Here is a 16,069-nt window from a genome sequence, read left to right on the forward strand (position 1 = left end):
GTCCTCGCCTCTCCTCGGCCTACCAGGGAGGTGTCGACACAGACATGCGATCTGACCTTTAGCACTACGGTCATCCATTCGGCCAGTGCTAAGATCGCCCGGTCGACGTCTCCTCTTCCTCCCGTCACCCCTCAGACACAAGCACCTTCATCAGCTTCTGCCAAGACTAAGACCCAGAAGTCAGATGCACGGGCCTTCAAGAAGGAACCGTCCCATGAAGACTTCTTACATACCCCCGAACTTCCAGCCATCGACCAGTACTTCGACTAAATGACCTTCCAAGAAGGTTCATAGGAAGCAAAGTTCTCCTTCTCTGCCACTGCGCATTTCTTCTCCTGCGCCACACAGTGGTTGCCACCACAGGCTGTCATCCGTTTTGCCTGGCCGCACCGCGGGTAGCTGGACATGTGGCCGTTCACCGGCGGAGGAAGCTCCCGCTCCCGACCACCTTAACATGGTGGCTGACAAACCTATTGAAAAAATGGACGACGGCTCTCCACCTATTGATAGCTGCAGCAGTGCTTGCTCGAAGCCAGACCCTCACCGGCCTCCGAGGTGACCCCTTCTTGCTTCTCCTTTTGCTTTTTCTTCTCACGATGGCACTTCTTCATTGGAATATTCCCGGCATTCGCTCCAACGCTTGCACTGTCCATTCGTAGTAGCTCTCCAGGAAAAATTCTTTTTTAAGTACTTTTCCCCACAATTTATACATTTAATATTGAAATAAAAATATTGCTGAAACGGACATAATTTTCCAATGTTAACTCTGTTGCCAATTGATATGTTTGTTAAGAACATGTGTTGTTACTCCTATTTTCCACAATTATAAGTGGTGCATAACATACAGAATATTTGTTATTTTTAACACTGTGCAAACTAAGACTAATGTGTGTTCCATCAAATTAAAATTGTTGAAAGTCAAACACGGATTGGTATAAATAAAAATACGTATTAAGCAGCTGGTAGTTATAATTCTTAAAGTAATTTCATCAGTTTATGAGTGCATTACCTTCCACGAGTTCAATGCTAGACCCATAATTTTAGAGACAGAAGAACCGACAGGAATAGATGTCTGCTAGAACACTAAATTCAGTAAACCAATATTTTGAGGCAACCCAGTGAAGACAAATTTTCACATATAACACAGGCACATCAATACACCAACACATAAATACGCAGTATGAGCACTGTCAGACAACATCTCCCAATCTTCCTAACATCACCACCACTTAGCATAATTTTTCCTTAAAACCTAAGACGCCACAAAAAAAAAACTTTCCAAAAAACTTCATTGTTACATACGATAAGGCTGTAACTGAAAAGGCACATAACGTAAATGTTCTAGAGAAACAAAATACCTAAATTACAAACACAATAAGTACCACAATGATCTTCAGTGCTCACATTAAAGAAGTAAGAAAAGGTGCAGCTCTAATCCCTAGAAACATTTTGGCGATCATTAAACAAAAAACACACATCGATACACAGTACAAAACAACTCTCAATCCGACGGATTCCATTGCTTTTTCAAAGACCAAGCAACAGAAGGACCCCCAAGCAACAAAATCCAAAGTGTCAATCCTAGAAACTCAGCAGACTTTTGGCAGAACTTTAAAAGAATCACTAGTCAAAACCAGGAAGATGACCCACAAGCAGACATGAAGTGGCAGAAGAAGGCAATTGTTTTTCCAAAGCTTACTAAAGTGGTACACTCACACCCATAATGTGAAAATTTTGACAAAGTTAAAGAAGGAACTGCACAAGCACAGACTAGTGAACTTTTTAACAAACACAAGCTACAGCCTACTATGATAATCAAACTAACTACATAACAGATATCGTCTCGGCAGAATGGGGAATATGACAGGGTACCTGGTGTGGATGGAGCCACATCTCAACACAACTCACAATTCTGCACTCAGGTTAATAATAAATCCCTTACCAACAAAAGAACAAACCAGTAAAAATTATTCCTAAATCACAGAATCCAAAAAAGCTGTCAAATCCAATAGATGATACGTTTATAATCATATTGAGGAATAAATAGTTACCTGAAACTTATTGAACCTTATGGGGCTCATACTTGTGGGGTATAATTTCAACTTCAGACATGTATGGCAGACATGACTGAACAAGCACAGTTTAATGAAGAGTTAATGACTCTAGTTGAGGGGCACAAAAGGGAAGCAGTGATTGGGAAGGGATTGAGACAGGGTTGTAGCCTCTCCCTGATGTTATTCAATCTGTATATTGAGCAAGCAGTAAAGGAAACAAAAGAAAAATTCAGAGTAGTATTAAATTTCATGGAGAAGAAATAAAAACTCTGAGGTTCGCTGATGACATTGTAATTTTGTCAGAGATAGCAAAGGACTTGGAAGAGCAGTTGAACGGAATGGACAGTGTCTTGAAAGGAGGATATAAGACGGACATCAACAAAATCAAAATGAGGATAATGGAATGTAGTCGAATTAAGTAGGGTAATGCTGAGGGAACTAGATTAGGAAATGAGACACTTGAAGTAGTAAAGGAGTTTGCTATTTGGGGAGCAAAATAATTCATGATGGTCAAAGTAGAGAGGATATAAAATGTAGACTAGCAATGGCAAAGAAAGAATTTCTGAAGAAGAGAAATTTGTTAACATCGAGTATAGATTTAAGTGTCAGGAAGTTGTTGCAGAAAGTGTACCCATGTATGGAAGTGAAACATGGACGATAGGTAGTTTGGACAAGAAGAGAATAAAAGCTTTCGAAATGTGGTGTTACAGAAGAATGCTGAAGATTAGATGGGTGTATCACAGAACTAATGATGAGGTACTGAATAGAATTGGGGAGAAGAAAAGATTGTGGCACAACTTGACAAGCAGGAGGGACCGGTTGGTAGGACATATTCTGAGGCATCAGGGGATCACAAATTTAGCACTGGAGGGCAGCGTGGAGGGTAAAAATCGTAGAGGGAGATGAAGAGATGCATACACTAAGCAGATTCAGAAGGATGAAGGTTGCAGTAAGTACTGGAGATGATGAAGCTTGCACAGGATAGAGTGGCATGGAGAGCTGCATCAAACTAGTCTCAGGACTAAAGACAACAACAACAACAACAACAACAGATGTCTATGGCCTCCTTATGTCTTGCTGCTACCAATGAAATTGTATCTACCAAGAGAAATAGATACATCAAAATACTAGACGTGTAGATGGCAATAGATGAATAAGGGTAAAATTGGCTGACTCACAGTTGGGGGAGACAAAGGCAAGTTGTCATACTTGAAGTTTTCAGTCACTGCTGCTGCTGCTTAGCAGACAACTCCAACAACTACACGATCACAATATATGCTACTGAACAGGCCGCAGCCAGGAAAGTTACACACAGTTCGTGAGTGCACATTAATGTCTCACATCACAGCATTTCTTCACACTAACTACTACCTACTTCACTGTTTTAGTTTTCTACATTTTTTGTTTTCTGACCTGTATATTTTCCACTCTCCCCATCCTTGTCCCATCTCTGTTATTGTTATATACATTGCACTCAGTGCTGAAAAATTGTGCACGAGTTAATAAGAGCAAAAAACTAACCTCTTTCTTGTAGATTACTCTGTCTTCCACCTCAAAGTTCTCAGGTTTTTGAATCTCGTCCGGCACAGTCCCAGACAGTCAGTCTTCCCTTCTCATCCTTTCTGGTAAGTCTTCCCTAACCCAAGGCTCTATGTGACTTTTCCAAATTCTAGCCCTTTTCCTAAACTTCTCCAGTTCCTTTCCCTTCATCCCTCTTCCCTCTCTTTCGACCCTGCTCTGAGGACGGAACCAGTGGCTCCAAAAGTGTGTGTTTGTGTGTGTCCCCTCCTGCCCTGCTGAGTAGATTTTTTATCTATCTAATGGCAACATAAACTGTCAGACTATCACAAACTGTGTTGCAGGCTGCCATACATGCTGTGGTGGGAGGCATACTTACGATAGGGACAATAGACACGGGTGAGACAGCAAGTGTTATTTCCCAAGGCCTGTTTGAAAAATAGTGTCACCTGATTAACCTGCCTAATTTATGGCAGGATTTTAGTAGTTATAGCATAGCACACAATCTCAGATAGTTAAATGGCAGACCAGTGTTCTGCTGGTGACAGGGAATGTAGCAATGATAGGCATGCTGCTCATAGTAAGGCATTAATCATGGACTGCCTAATAGATGTTCATTTGTCTTGTGAGAAGAAGGCTATAGTAGATGCCTACATGGAGGAAATTGTATATTAGTTTCACAAATGTAAAGCACAGTCTCATCTCATTGGGATGAAAATTGCCAGGTGATCAAGTCACAGTTTGTCGACATAAAAAATAAGAAATCTTGACACCAGCATACCGAAATACTCACTCGACTGAATACTGAACAGAAAATTAAATTGAAGTTATGAGAAGCTCAGTGATTAACTAAAATTCAGAGAAAAGGTTTAGTTAATATTTCATGGAAACGAGCTGAGATATTTGAAGGAAAAGCTAGTGTTATCTGAATATTCTGGCACATGAACCATTCTGCCTACATTTATGCCCATTCCTTGTTTGAAACGGACAGCTGTGGTGAAAGAGGTACACATGATGATATACTGGGAAGCAATTGGGCCGTAAAACAGCCCAATCTCTAACCTCTTGTTAGCTGCAGCTAAGGCTGGGAGAAGTATTAGGCTGGTATTGCCCATGAGGGAAATTAATAAAATGGTAACCCTGTATATCTGACCAGCAAATTTTAAATCAACAAATCCAGTAGATCCAAGGGATCAAGTACTTCATTTCCATTAATTTGAGTGTGTCATACTTGCAGATACTTCTAGAATGACCATGCTTTTATCTTTACAGGTCATACCTACCAGTTTAGAATGATGTCATTTACTCTCAATGTGAGTGGTGTTTTGATTATAGCACCAATGGATTATTTATTAGGCCTGGAATTACTAAAAAGATTTCCTTTATTTGTGGATGATTTGTTGACTGCCATGCATGAAGAGCATGAGGAGATGGTAGAGAAAGTTTTATATTAATTTCAGCAACATGATGTAATAGGCAATTTCAAAAAATGAAATTTGGTGGTGAGAAAATAAATTTTTTGGGGCACATTATTATGCCTCGAAGTGTCCTAACTGACAACAAAAATACAACCAGTTCATTACTTTCCAGTATCCCAGACAAAGAGGCAATTAAAAGTACCTTTAGGTTTATCCAACTTCTAGTGTAACTTCATTCCAGACCAATTATTAAACGCAGATCCATTACTGAACTTTCTACACAAACAGATATCATAGATTTGGTCAGAAGTAGGCCAATCTGCTTTCAGTAAAATCGAAAATGCACTAGCTAATCCACAAATGTTGTACCATCTGGATATGTACCAGGTTGGGAGCTTGTCCCTTCCAAATCAGAGGCATTTACAATACATGAACTGTTTGTACAATATTCTCTGCTAGTGAGCCTACACGGCCACTGAGTTAGAAGTTCTCACATTTATCTGCACTTTTAGGAAATTCCATCACTGTTTTGTTGGTAATCACACCAAAGTATACTGTGATAACCAGCCTTTAAGCTTCCTTCTCAATTGCAAATTACTGCACGCCACACTGGTTCAGTTCTAGAATACGGTTTTGAAATAGTTTACGTAAAGGGAGAGAATGATGTAGTAACTTGGGATCTGAGGGATAAAGTACTAAATATAAAGTCTTACTGAAGCAAGATAACATATATCATCTGCATTAAATATCTTTAGTTACGTGTCTCATCTCCGTGACAGAGACCCCAGGTGGAGAGAAATCTGAATACAATTTACCCTTAACCCATCTGAGGCACTAGTTAGATACTGTGTGCTTCACAATAATGTATTATGTTATTGCTGTCTCATGAGGTATGATAACTGGTGCAATTGAATTCCACACGACAGTCTGGAGAAGCTAATCTTGTGCACCCATAGAGCGCTGGGGATCCTGGAGCGGCTAAATGTGCTGAGAAAATCAATGACTATTGCTATTTTCCTTTCCTCCAAAGCAGCGTGTAATGGATTATCCAGAAATGCCTAGTCTGTCAAAATGCTGAATCTTTGAACCATGGCTCCAAAGGTAAGCTACACCTAATCATAACCAAGAAACGCCTGCAAATCCTTGCCATTCACTTAAGGTGGCCCCCTTTTCTGGGGCTGTGCAGGTGTTAAACACATTGTTGGAATATGATAGCTATCTTCCAAATATGTCAACTTACATATCTTGAAAAGTGCCCCTAGTGCAGTGACAATATGACAGGTGATTAAAAATTACACTCCACATGTTGGCAATCAAGAAGTAATCATTTCTGATAATGCACAAAACTTTACTAGTGTAAAATGTAAAAAGGTTCCTGCATGTTTGTTATATTGAACAGATCCTAAAATCAAGTTACCATCCTGAAAGTAAACCCAAAGAAAGAGAGCTTTGAGAGTTGGACAGATTAATGAGAACTTCTGCTTTAAACAACAAATTTTGTGGCCAAATTACTTTGCATTATTTTAAGAATATTTTAATAATCTACTTCATACCTCTATAGTATGTTCTCTTCCTCTGCTCGTCTTATCCTCTTCACCCTCTGCTCTATGTATGTGGCACTGTCTTCACCTGCACAAAGAACATTATGTATAAGAACAGATGTATGTAGAATAGTTAAAATGTGAACAGAAACAGATGAAAACATTTCTGAAAGAAATTTATTGGCAGAAATGACTTTTACTTGGGTAGCTCAGTCAGCAGAACATATGCAAGTGAAAGGCAAAGGTTCACCATGCAAGTTGGAGACCTCCACACAGTTGTAATCTGCCAACAATTTTCATATCACAGCACACACTACTGGAGAGTGAAATATTCACTAAGGGGACATTTATCACAGCTTCCGAAGCCACAGGTATTGAACACTTACCACAAGTCAACAAACATTTGAATCTGAGGAGTAATTTTTGTAAAAACTATGACATAACTCTGAATATCTATCAGAGTTGTTTACAATCAACAAAGAGATGTAAATTAGTATAATGTTACTACCTAGCCAGTGTTTCATGCACCGGATCTGCGGACGGCCACGTTTGCTCGTTCTAATGCCAGCAGCTTGCAGTGTCGCCTGGTCCAAAACACTGCTGTCATTTGCTATAAGACAAAGGCACATTCTGCGTAATGGTACTTTTTAGTAGTGTACTGTTACTTATTTATGATAAAAATAAAAAATGTAAATTATTTCAGATGTATAACAATTCTGAAAAATAAAAGTAGTGCACCTGTAACACAGCTGATGGGTAAAAAAAAACCAAATATGTAACTGAAATGTGATTCAAATGTAATTACATTTTAAATAATAAAACCTTCAAAGTACACTAGAGATAAAGAACATGTTATGTGACACTATTTGATAGTATTCACTGTTTTAATTTTATAAAGTTGCATGTCTTAATAATTACTAGGACATTCTGTTCTAGTGTGTGCTTGAGTTTGGCTAATGGGGTGGTGAAGGGGACTATCATCCCTCCTTAGTTGCTCAAGAAGAGACCAAAAGCACCAGCTTCAAATATTTTCTGATTAAGCAGCCCACAATCAAACAAAACTAAAGAGAGGAAAAAATGCTGAGTAGTCCACAATGCCTCACTAATGAACGTATTAGGGTATAAACCATGTAAAACGTGCCCTGCAGGAATTCCACCCCAGAAGAGTATCTTGTCAATATACAGAAAAGGGCAAAGAGTCATTGGAAAAAAGGTAGAGCAAGATACCAAATGGGGAACAAATAATTATAACATAGAACTAGAAGAGACTTTATCACATGTGTTTCATGTTGGGCAAAGTGGCAGAGGGGATGCAGGGGGTTTAAGGATGTCACAGAGTGGTAATCTCATGGAAGTGGAGGAAACCAAGAAGAGATTTAGGTGACAATTCTCATGCTGCAGAGAAAGTTGTTTTACAGTTGTGGTTCTTAGATGTTGTACACATTCAAATCAAACAATAGATGCACCAGACACTCATTCTAATGTGAAGTTTAGTGGTCATTATGCACCCACAGAAAGCTAAACATTGGTTGTAAGCCAGCTGGAGTGAGATACGGGCTACCAAATCTATTTGAAGGACACAAACTGACATTGGGTCTGGCGGGTGAATTGAAGAGTTGAGTAAAAATGTTATTCCTCATGTCCAGACATTAATAGACAGGACGAGCGTACCTTCAGAAAGTATCGGACTCAGCAGCGAAATTCCTATCTCGAATAATTTTCTTTGACAAGTAGTACATTCCTCAGGTGTCTTCCGTACAAAATGACCTTATTTCATGGTCTATTTGATTCTCTCCTTGTGTACAGTATAAAATGAATTATGGTTCAGGTGTCTAGCAGGTACATTAAGTACGCATACATAACAAAGCTGGGACTGCGGGGCTAGTTATGTGGAATTGGAACAGACAAGAAAGCATGGTCTGTTCCCCACAGTCTACATTAATGAACCTACTTTAAAATATGTATTACATAAGGAATCGTGATTCAAGTCATAAGTATGACATCCATGTAAGCTTATAATCAAACTCACAGCCCAGTAATATCATGGATTCTAAAAATTTAGAAAAGTCAACGTTAAGTCCAAGACATCAGACAAACTGCATGAAACAAAAATAAAATAACAACAGCTCCATTTGCAAAATGAAGGTAGGTGATAGTAACAAGATAGATTGTTGTTGTGGTCTTCAGTCCTGAGACTGGTTTGATGCAGCTCTCCATGCCACTCTATCCTGTGCAAGCTTCATCATCTCCCAGTACTTACTGCAACCTACTTCCTTCTGAATCTGCTTAGTGTATTCCTCTCTTGGTCTCCCTGTACAATTTTTACCCTCCACACTGCCTTCCAATGCTAAATTTGTGATCCCTTGATGCCTCAGAACATGTCCTACCAACCGGTCCCTTCTTCTTGTCAAGTTGTGCCACAAACTTCTCTTCTCCCCAATTCTATTCAATACCTCCTCATTAGTTATGTGATCTACCCATCTAATCTTCAGCATTCTTCTGTAGCACCACATTTCAAAAGCTTCTATTCTCGTCATGTCCAAACTATTTATCGTCCATGTTTCACTTCCATACATGGCTACACTCCATACAAATACTTTCAGAAACGAATTCCTGACACTTAAATCTATACTCGGTGTTAACAAATTTCTCTTCTTCAGAATTGCTTTCTTTGCCATTGCTAGTCTACATTTTATATCCTCTCTATTTTGACCGTCATCAGTTATTTTGCTCCCCAAATAGCAAAACTCCTTTACTACTTTAAGTGTCTCATTTCCTAATCTAATTCCCTCAGCATCACCCGAGTTAATTCGACTACATTCCATTATCATCGTTTTGCTTTTGTTGATGTTCATCTTACATCCTCCTTTCAAGACACAGTACTAGAAGTGGCTAAAGAATGTCTTGGAACAGTATTGTGTAAAAGTAGGATGAAGCAAACAGCTTGGTGGAATGACACAGTCAAGGCAGCCTGTAAAAGGAAAAAGAAGGCGTATCAAAAATGGCTACATACTAGAACTCAGGTAGACAGAGAAAGTTATGTTGAAGATAGAAACAAAGCCAAACAGATAATTGCAGCACCCAAGAAGAAATCTTGGGAAGACTTTGGAAACAGGTTGGAGACTTTGGGTCAAGCAGCTGGAAAACCATTTTGGAGTGTAATTAGCAGTCTTCGAAAGGGAGGTAAGAAGGAAATGACAAGTATTTTGGACAGGTCAGGAAAACTGCTGGTGAATCCTGTGGATTCCTTGGGCAGATGGAGGGAATATTTTGAAGAGTTGCTCAATGTAGGTGAAAATATGATCAGTAATGTTTCAGATTTCGATGTACAATGGGATAGGAATGATGATGGAAATAGGATCACATTTGAGGAAGTGGAGAAAATGGTAAACAGGTTGCAGTGCAATAAAGCAGCTGGGGTGGATGAAATTAAGTCAGAACTCATCAAATACAGTGGAATGTCAGGTCTTAAATGGCTACACAGGATAATTGAAATGGCCTGGAAGTCGGGACAGGTTCCATCAGACTGGACAAAAGCAGTAATCACACTAATTGTGGTGTCACCGCCAGACACCACACTTGCTAGTTGGTAGCCTTTAAATCGGCCGCGGTCCGGTAGTATACGTCGGACCCGCGTGTCGCCACTGTCAGTGATTGAAGACCGAGCGCCGCCACACGGCAGGTCTAGAGCGATGTCCTAGCACTCCCCCTAGTTGTACAGCCGACGTAGCTAGCAAAGGTTCACTGACAAATACGCTCTCATTTGCCGAGACGATAGTTAGCATAGCCTTCAGCTAAGTCATTTGCTACGACCTAGCAAGGCGCCATTACAAATTATATTGAGATTATAATTCTGTATCCTCAAGAGCGATGTTCTCCAATTATGGAATAAAGTTAAGTATTACATCATCTACGTACTTTATTTGCTACTATAAATTCCCTTAATTGTTCCAGACCTCACGACAATCTGCGTGAGCTTAAAAGCGTGCACTTCGGCCTCCTCTAGTAACACGGTGTTGGCTCTTCTGCCAACAGTTCACCAATCTTTAAACATGGAAACAGAAAAGATTGTAACAACTACAGAGGTATCTCTTTAATCAGCGTTGTGGGTAAAATCTTCTCAGATATTATTGAAAGGAAAGTGCGAGTATTAGTTGAGGACCAATTGGATGAAAATCATTGTGGGTTTAGGCCTCTTAGAGGTTGTCAGGACCAGATCTTTAGCTTACGGCAAATAATGGAGAAGTGCTATGAGTGGAACAGGGAATTGTATCTATGATTTATAGATCTAGAAAAGGCTTATGACTGGGTTCCTGGGAGGAAGTTATTGTCTGTTCTACGAGATTATGGAATAGGAGGCAAACTTTTGCAAGCAATTAAAGGTCTTTATATGGATAGTCAGGCAGCAGTTATAGTTGACGGTAAACTGAGTTCATGGTTCAGAGTAGTTTCAGGGGTAAGACAAGGCTGCAACCTGTCTCCACTGTTGTTCATATTATTTATGGATCATATGTTGAAAACAATAGACTGGCTGGGTGAGATTAAGATATGTGAACACAAAATAAGCAGTCTTGCATATGCGGATGACTTAGTTGTGATGGCAGATTCGATTGAAAGTTTGCAAAGTAATATTTCAGAGCTAGATCAGAAATGTAAGGACTATGGTATGAAGATTAGCATCTCCTAAACGAAAGTAATGTCAGTGGGAAAGAAATATAAACCGGTTGAGTGTCAAATAGGAGGAACAAAGTTAGAACAGGTGGATGGTTTCAAGTATTCTCACAGGATGGCAACATAGTGAAAGAACTGGAAGCGAGGTGTAGCAAAGCTAATGCAGTGAGCGCTCAGCTACGATCTACTCTCTTCTGCAAGAAGGAAGTCAGTACCAAGACTAAGTTATCTGTGTACCGTTCAATCTTTCGACCAACTTTGTTGTGTGGGAGTGAAAGCTGGGTGGATTCAGGTTACCTTATCAACAAGGTTGAGGTTACGGATATGAAAGTAGCTAGGATGATTGCAGGTACTAGTAGATGGGAACAATGGCAGGAGGGTGTCCACAATGAGGAAATCAAAGAAAAACTGGGAATGAACTCTACAGATGTAGCAGTCAGGGCGAACAGGCTCAGATGGTGGGGTCATGTTACACGCATGGGAGAAGCAAGGTTACCAAAGAGACCCATGGGTTCAGCAGTAGAGGGTAGGAGGAGTCGGGGCAGATCAAGGAGACGGTACCTGGATTTGGTTAAGAATGATTTTGAAGTAATAGGTTTAACATCAGAAGAGGCACCAATGTTAGCACTGAATAGGGGATCATGGAGGAATTTTATAAGGGGGGCTATGCTCCAGACTGAACGCTGAAAGGCAAAATCAGTCTTAAATGATGATGAATGATGTAATCCAGCTAGAATCTTCTCACGACTCTACAACTTTTCGAAATGTACCTCCTCCTCTATTAATTTTTGAATAGTATATTCATAATTAATAATAAACTTATAGAACAATTGAATCGGGGTTTTTTACTTTGTCACTCCCATTGCCAAGTTCATACTGTTCTACAATTCTGCCTTCTATTACATTGCCTACTACAGCATTCCAATCACTCACGGTTATTAGATTTCCATCCTCCTTTCATAAACATTTTGTCATATACTTTCACTCTCTCTTTATCAGATTGTGACATTGGCAGATATACGTGAACCATTAGTGGTTTTTTTCCCCCTGTCAATTCTGATGAGCATAATCTTATTCCTGAACTGCCCACTGTATTTACCCACACCCAAAAGCTGGGTAAGCAGTTGTAATGTGCATCACACAAGTCAGCAGATACAGCTAGAAGTTCAACAACAGCCAGAGGCTGACACTCATGGATGCTCGCAGAGCCTCTCATCTGTGCACTCTACTGGTCGGCTGACAGGTTTTGGAGACAGGACTGGCCAGCTCTAACTCAGTCATGTTTACCTTGATGTATGTGTTACCTCACTGTTATTGTGCACCTCTCCATTGCTAGTGTATCTATTATAACAAGCTGTGTCTAGGCTTAATAAAGTTCATTGTGTCTGTCACCACATAGTGGTGGGATTAGAACATACACAGGACTCATTTCATTTCATCCAAGGAATCTTTGGGATTATCTGACTGCCTCTGCTTCTTGGCTTTAGATTTCTGCCATCAATTATTAGAACATATTCCATGAAAATGGACATTGAAACTATTTGACAACATATTAGTTGGAAAGATATTTGCTATGACTACAAGGAATGACAGCATCTAAACAGAAGTTTTGCATAATGGCTTACCACACAGATCAGTCGTCGCTTCTCTCTTGTTTAATTTAAATGAAAGTGATATTTCTCCAATACAGCCCATATGATTTGGCTATGCAGATGACTGGTCAACATCTTCTGATCTAGCCATATTCAACCAATACTTCCAAAAAAGAAGGTTACAACCTAATGTAAGCAAAACTTAAGTTGCACGTTTTCACCTGTCAAATAGACTGGCACACAGAGTCCTTGATGTCCATTTTGAGAGAGACAGAGTATCATAACATGCACCCAAAATACCTTGGGACAGACAGTTCCTTTTAAGTAGCACTTAAAACCAACACCTGGAAAGCTCAAAAGCACATACAACATTCTGCACAAGCTCTGTGGTCTAGTCGGGCAGTGTCAGCAAACACTCTTCAGTCAATAGCACAGTACATCTACTGTGTGCCCATTTAGTGGAATAGTACATATGTGAAAAAGATATATGTACATCTTAACTGATCCACATCCACTGTCAGTAGGTCTGTACAATATATTTCCACACATTGGTTACCTATCTCAGGTCACATTCCACATCATTATGTAGGGTGAAGAAGTGCTCTACTACACACATATCAGAATTCTTATCACGGCCGGGTTTCTTCCTGGAAATTAATTCAATGCCACCGATAAACAGAAATGCAGTCAGCAACAAAAGTGTTCTCTGCCATGCCTGAAACTGTCTTGCACCCACAAGAAAATCCACGGACTTGACAAGCCTTGAGAAATTTATGGATTTGAATGGTGCACCGAAGATGTGTAAACACGTTCCACAAGTGAGGCAAATCTTCCTTACCATCCTGGGACTGTTGTGTGCGATGGCAGATAGTAGCTCATGTGTTATAAACATGTCCCACAAGCACCTACAAGAGTCGTTTTGAAGAATTTCTGACAGTGATGATTAATGTGATGAACTACATAACAGAGCTACAGGTGTGAGTAATCTGTAAAGCATAAATAAAGAAGTAATAAGTCATCTCATGTCAAATCTTTTCATTTAAAAAGTAACCCTCTGAAATTACACCTACTGCCATTTGTGTCCTATTACATTTGAGAGCTGTGCTGAAATGTAGTAGTTTAGTAGTCTGTATATGTATCATTTGATTGAAAATCTGTTAACATATGCCTTAAATAAACTGGTTATTCCATCTTTTTCTCATAGTTACCTTCCCTTAGGTAGATTGAAATGAGGGACTAATCCAGAATGTTTTGGCAATGGCGAGTTCATTGTGAACTGTAAATAAACTAGCTTCAGCAAAAACAACAAATTAAATTAAATACCTTCATTCTTTGTCCACTCTGAACAGTAGTGTCTCCAACGTTGAGGTACACCCTTAAAAAATCTCCTCTTTATCTCATCAGGCACTCCTGAAAATATAAATAAAGATGTATCAATAGCTATCATCGACACTCAGATCTTATCTAAAATGTAAAAAGAAGTTCTGCTTTACAGCACACAGAGACAAAAATGAACAAAAGGTGACAAATGCTTTAGATACAGAGTTCCCTTCATTTAACAAAAGAAAGAGAGGCATTGCAGAGAATATTACACACAAATTATGTCAACCAGAACTCCGCGCAAGGAAAGCACTTTCCAATCAGCTGGTCCAACAGTTATGAACATTTGTTAATAGCAGTACAGGTGCGAGTAACCTGTAAAACATAAATAAAGTAGTAATATGGCATCTCGTGTCAAATCTTTTCATTTAAAAAGTTACCCTCTGAAATAACTCCTCACCTGAAACAACAAAACAATAGTGACACATGCCAAACACGGAATGAAGATGAATCCTTGACATCACTGACACTGGACGGCAGCAATGAACCCAGATTTTATATAATAACAATAATAATAATAATAATAATAATAATAATAATAATACTAATAATAATAATAATAATAAACACACAGAAGAAACCCACAAAACCAGCATGGCAACACAGGCTACAGATCAGAATAGAAATACTGAGAAAAGACATCAGACAGCTAACACAATTTATAAGAAATGAAATGTCAGAAAAAAAACAAAAAAGGTTAGGTAAAATCTCACAACAAGAAGCAATAGAGCAATTAGATGAAAAGAAGCAGAAATTACAAGCACTGGCCAAATGACTTAGAAGATACAAAAAAAAGTGAAAATAGAAGGAAACAAAACCAAACATTCAACACAAACCAAAAGAGATTTTACCAGACAACAGATAACACAAACATTAAAATAGACAATCCACCAAACATAACAGACATGGAACACTTCTGGAGCAACATACGGTCAAACCCGGTACAACATAACAGACATGCACGGTGGATACAAGCAGAAACAGACACATACAAGATGATACCACGAATGCCTGAAGTGGTAATTTTGCAACATGAAGTCACCCGAGCAATTCATTCTACGCACAATTGGAAAGCCCCTGGAAATGATAAAATAGCAAATTTCTGGCTAAAGAAGTTCACCACAACACATTCACATCTAACTAAATTATTTAACAGTTACATTGCAGACCCATACCCATTCCCTGATACACTTAAACATGGAATAACCTATCTGAAACCTAAAGATCAAGCAGACACAGCAAACCCAGCTAAATATTGCCCCATAACATGCCTACCAACAATATACAAAATATTAACTTCAGTCATTACACAGAAATTAATGACGCATACAACACAGAACAAAATTATAAATGAAGAACAAAAAGACTGTTGCATAGGCGCACGAGGACGTAAAGAGCAACTGATAATAGATGCAGAGGTGACATATCAAGCTAAAACTAAAAAAAGGTCGCTACACTATGCATACATTGATTACCAAAAAGCATTTGATGGTGTACCCCACTCGTGGTTACTACAAATATTGGAAATATACAAAGTAGATCTTAAATTGATACAGTTCCTAAACATAGTAATGAAAAATTGGAAAACGACACTTAATATCCAAACAAATTCAAATAATATCACATCACAGCTAATACAGACTAAGCGTGGAATATACCAAGGAGACTCATTAAGTCCTTTCTGGTTCTGCCTTGCTCTGAACCCACTATCCAACATGCTAAACAATACAAATCATGGATACAACATTACTGGAACATACCCACACAAATTACACATTTCCTATGCATGGATGATCTAAAACTACTGGTAGCAACAAATCAACAACTCAACCAATTTCTAAAGATAACAGAAGTATTCAGCAATTATATAAATATGGCTTTTGGAACAGACAAAT

General features: G+C 39.0%; 1 protein-coding gene across 2 annotated transcripts in view; it reads right to left on the bottom strand.

Moving 5' to 3' along the window:
• LOC126412304 (uncharacterized) overlaps window positions 1–16,069 on the bottom strand; it is a 49,273-nt gene that overhangs the window by 12,425 nt on the left and 20,779 nt on the right. Inside the window, exons 2-4 of one of the 2 annotated variants that reach the window (XR_007575272.1) lie at window positions 14,118–14,204; window positions 7,040–7,141; window positions 6,544–6,619 (exon numbers count right to left, since the gene is read on the bottom strand). The gene's annotated coding sequence lies outside the window, so the exon portion shown is untranslated. The remainder of the gene's footprint in view (window positions 1–6,543; window positions 6,620–7,039; window positions 7,142–14,117; window positions 14,205–16,069) is intronic. The other variant, XR_007575273.1, reaches the window with a different exon arrangement.

This window comes from Schistocerca serialis, chromosome 7, assembly GCF_023864345.2.
Source record: "Schistocerca serialis cubense isolate TAMUIC-IGC-003099 chromosome 7, iqSchSeri2.2, whole genome shotgun sequence".
NCBI classification, from domain to species: Eukaryota; Metazoa; Arthropoda; class Insecta; order Orthoptera; family Acrididae; genus Schistocerca; species Schistocerca serialis.